General features: G+C 41.8%; 1 long non-coding RNA gene across 1 annotated transcript in view; it reads right to left on the reverse strand.

Annotated features, from left to right (window-relative positions):
- Positions 1–5,000, reverse strand: part of LOC123516990 — a 128,134-nt gene that overhangs the window by 77,240 nt on the left and 45,894 nt on the right. Inside the window, exon 2 of the long non-coding RNA XR_006678354.1 lies at positions 2,977–3,017. This is a non-coding gene — a long non-coding RNA (uncharacterized LOC123516990). The remainder of the gene's footprint in view (positions 1–2,976; positions 3,018–5,000) is intronic.

Below are 5,000 nucleotides of genomic sequence, written 5' to 3' on the forward strand. Positions count from 1 at the left end.
TGGTGGTGGTGGTGGTGGTGGTGGTGGTGGTGGTGGTGGTGGTGGTGGTGGTGGTGGTGAGGAGGAGGAGAAGGAGGAAGAGAAAGAAGAGAAGTAGAAAGGAAATAACAGTATTACATCATTTACTATCACTACTGCTACTACTACTACTACTGCTGCTGCTGCTACTACTACTACTACTACTACTACTACTACTACTACTGCTGCTGCTGCTACTACTACTACTACTGCTGCTACTACTACTGCTGCTGCTGCTGCTGCTACTACTGCTGCTGCTGCTGCCACCACACTACTACTGCTGCTGCTGCTGCTGCTGCTGCTGCTGACCACTGCTGCTGCTGCTACCACCACCACCACTACCACCACTGCTGCTGCTGCTGCTGCTGCCACTGCTACTACCACCACTACCACACTGCTGCTGCTGCCACCACCACCACCACCACACCACCACCACCACCACCACCACCACCACCACCACTGCTGCTGCTGCCACCGCTGCTGCTGCTGCTGCCACCACCACCACCACCACCACCACCACCACCACCACCACTACCACCACCACTGCTGCTGCTGCTACCACCACCACCACCACCTACCACCTGCTGCTGCTGCTGCTGCTGCTGCCACCACTGCTGCACCACTGCTGCCACCACTGCTGCTGCTGCTGCTACCACTGCCACCACCACCACCACTGCCACTGCTGCTGCCACCACTGCTGCTGCTGCTGCTGCTACTGCTGCTGCTGCTGCTACTACTGCTACTACAAAACAACTACACACAACAACAACAACAACAAGAACAACTACTACTGCTACTACTACTACTACTACTACTACTACTACTACTGCAACAACAACAACAGCAGCAACATGAACAACAGCAACTACTACTACTACTACTACTACTACTACTACTACTACTACTACTTACCACTACCGCATTCTTATCCATCACAAGGCAAGGAAGGAAGCGACCACCACATAACTAAAAAAGAAAGAATGCAAATCGAAACATTTCCATTACAATAAACCTTACTTTTGTGAATCTTGCACTATATTAACACGTATCTAAGTCAGCAAGTAGACATTGTAAAGAAATACGTACAAAAACTAGAAAAAAATTGACTTGAGCAGTAACAACGCCAGGAACAACAAAAACAATAATAATAACAACAACAACAAAAACAACAACAAGAACAGCAACAATAACAACAATGTATACAAACTAGGAAAATTGACTTCAGCAGTAATAACGCCAAGAACAACAACAACAACAACAACAACAACAACAACAACAATGTATACAGGAATGAGTCTGCATTATTCAAACAAATGAAACATATCAAATTTGAGGTTAACATGATTTACACACCAGAGAGAGAGAGAGAGAGAGAGAGAGAGAGAGAGAGAGAGAGAGAGAGAGAGAGAGAGAGAGAGAGAGAGAGAGAGAGAGAGAGAGAGAGAGAGAGAGAGAGAGACGAAACTCAGAAAGATATTATGGATGAAGGAACAGAAACAGGAAGTAAGAAAGATAAGAAAGAAAGAATAGAAGAAAGAAAGAAGAGCAACAACAACAACAACAACAACAACAACAAACAAGAACAAGAAGAAGAATCACCATCAACACCACCACCACCACTAGCACGAGATCTCGAGTCCCATCCGAGACTGGTGGTAGAGGAGGAGGAGGAGGAGGAGGAGGAGGAGGAGGAGGAGGAGGAGGAGGAGGAGGAGGAGGAGGCTCACGTAGGAGGAAAGGAAAAGTTGTGTATCAAAAAGCCAAGTTCTTAATGTGGAGCAATAATTACAGTTCCTTTCTCTTCTATTGTCTTCTCTTTTCTTCTCCTCTCTTCGTTTTTTTTCCTTGTAATTATTTCTGTTTCGTTTCTAACTCTTCATGCTATCCATTATACTCTCTCTCTCTCTCTCTCTCTCTCTCTCTATTTATATTCCCGTTATCTCTCCTCCTTTCTCTTCTCCCCGTCTCCTATTCCGCTTGTCCTTCCCGTCCCAACAAACTTCTGGAACTTAAGAAAACTTCCTTTTATAACGTAATTTTTATAGAGCAACGACATTATAGATATTACAGCCTGTACTTAATCATGCACTTTTTCCTTGTATGCTTATCTGTTCGTGAATTAAGTAATGAATGTAAAATAAGACCTAGATATAAGCAAAAGCAAATGCAAAACAAAAATGTGAAAAAAAGCTACAAGTCCTTCGAATATTTGTCAGTTTGGTGAGGCGTTCTTTAGTTAAATGTTGGTCGAGTTTCTGTCCAGCTTAGATTGAATTATAGTAGACAAATTTATGGATGGGGATAGATGGAATTAGGTAACTTTGCTCATACAGGGACTGACTGCCACGTGTACGCCTGACAGACTCTTGCAGCTTCCCTCATTTTCTTATGTTTTTAATGATTTGAACTCCTTTAGCACTGGGACGCTTTGTTACCATGCTTTGAACACGATTAGACGATTTTATTTACATTAGGAAGGGTGTATGGAGGTGACAAGTTTACTGGCGGGAGTCTTCACTGTTTTAATCCCTATATAAGTAAAATGAATATGAAAGCACGTCAAGGTACAGAAGTGGTTAACAGCTGATTGAAATGTGATGGTAAGTAAGTTTTTGAAGCTGTATAAAATCGCCATATAGTAGCTAGAATGAATATGAAAACACGTCAAGATACAGATTGGGTTAACAGCTGATAGAAATGTGATGGATGTGAAATGAAAAGGAGACACTGATCGCCACTCAAATGTTTCTTTTATGAGCTTTTCAATACCATAAAAAAAAAAAAACAATAGTGGAAAAGAACAAAATAATATTAAAATTCAGCCTTACTGGGTTGAAAGGTAATGAAAATGAGTGTAGCCATCGCAACTCTCCCTCTTCTCCTGTCCTTTATCTTTTTTTTTTGCATGGAGTTTTCTATGCAATAAAAATGGAAAAATAAAACTACAGACATACTCACCGATCTTAACCACCACCGCTTCACCAATACACACGCCACTTCTGAAAAAAATAATAAAAAATAAACAAAACAGAGAGAGAAAAAAAAAAAACACGTATCAGCCACTATTCTACTTAGAGAATTAGAAAAGTAAACAGAAACAGGAATAGCAAACACAAATATGAAAGCAGGCTCATCAGTACACCACTTAGCGAGGCGTTTGAGAATTAACATATTAATAGATAAATAGATTTCCCTCGTGTGTACAACCGTGTGTCCCTTTGTCGCTAAGTGTGATCCGCTGACCTCCTCCACTGAGCAGACACACGAGTAAGAATGATGTGTGCAGAGGAGAAGGAAGTGAAGCGAAATACGTATACAGGATGATAAGAGGAGTGAAAAGGAGTAAAAGGTGGAGCAGGAGCAATGAAGGAAACACACACACACACACACACACACACACACACACACACACACACACACACACACACACACACACACACACACAAGCGAGAGGCCCGGGTTCGAGTCCCGGCGCGGCGAGGCAAATGGGCAAGCCTCTTAATGTGTAGACCCTGTTCACCTAGCAGTAAATAGGTACGGGATGTAACTCGAGGGGTTGTGGCCTCGCTTTCCCGGTGTGTGGAGTGTGTTGTGGTCTCAGTCTTACCCGAAGATCGGTCTATGAGCTCTAAGCTCGCTCCGTAATGGGGAAGACTGGCTGGGTGACCAGCAGACGACCGAGGTGAATTACACACACACACACACACACACACACACACACACACAGATAGACAGGCAGACAGACAGACACACAGACAGACACACACACACACACACACACACACACACACACACACACACACACACACACACACACACACACACACACACACACACACACACACACACACACACACACACACACACACACACACACAGACTGCTGTATGAATTAAGCAGACGCACAAAGCCTTGGTGGAGGGACTTTACCATTAAAAAAATAAATCCTTCTCCACTATTTCAGTGATAAATACTTAATTCACAAATGCGCGGCAAATTATTTCTGTTAAATATTCAATGCATTTAAACATACTCCATAATTACAAATATTATTCAGAATTTAAGTCACGCTCCGTACCGGCTACTCGTTGATCACCCAGACAATGGAAAAAAAAAAAAAATAGAGGAACATTAATTTTATACACGAATTTGTGAAAACGTAATGCGAGTAGTTTTAGTATTAAGAACCACCATTAGGGAGGGGGATGGGTGAGGGTGGACTCTGCTATGAGGAGAAGAGGGGGTGAGGTGAGGGCAGACAGAACTAGGATGTGATGGTGGTGGCGCTGGTGGTGGAAAGGTGCAGCTGTAGAGGAAAACATATGTAATGGTGGAGTGGATGGCGGTGGATCGGAGGGAATGCTGAAAGAAATACAGGAAATGAATGACAAATACTTTTTATATCATTATTTTTCATCTATTTCAAATGATACAATTATCTAATCTTGAAGGTAAATTCTTAACCATAAAAAAAGGAGTATTTTTATAAGTCCGGATCTTAATAAAAATATAAAAAGTGAGAAAACCGTACTATTTCTACATTTTTATCTAATAATTTGGGTATGTTCTTTACAACAAGAACATTTACTATGACTACAGTACTATTACTAGACTACTACTACTACTACTACTAGTACTACTACCAGAATTACAATAACAACAACAACAAACAACTACTACTACTACTACTACCACTACTACTACTACTACTACTACCAGAATTACTACAACAACAACATCAACAACAACAACAACAAGGACTACTACTACTACTACTAGTACTACTAATACTAATACTACACTATAAAACTACTGCTATTACCGTGCATTTCTACTACTACTACTACTGCTACTACCACCACCACCACAACAACAACAACAACAACAACAACAACTACAACTACTACATACTACCATACTCCCATCTGAAGCAACACCTCAAGAGCAACAAGTGTAGCATAAGGACAGAAACGGAGGATGAT

The sequence above is a fragment of the Portunus trituberculatus genome, chromosome 41, assembly GCF_017591435.1.
Source record: "Portunus trituberculatus isolate SZX2019 chromosome 41, ASM1759143v1, whole genome shotgun sequence".
NCBI classification, from domain to species: Eukaryota; Metazoa; Arthropoda; class Malacostraca; order Decapoda; family Portunidae; genus Portunus; species Portunus trituberculatus.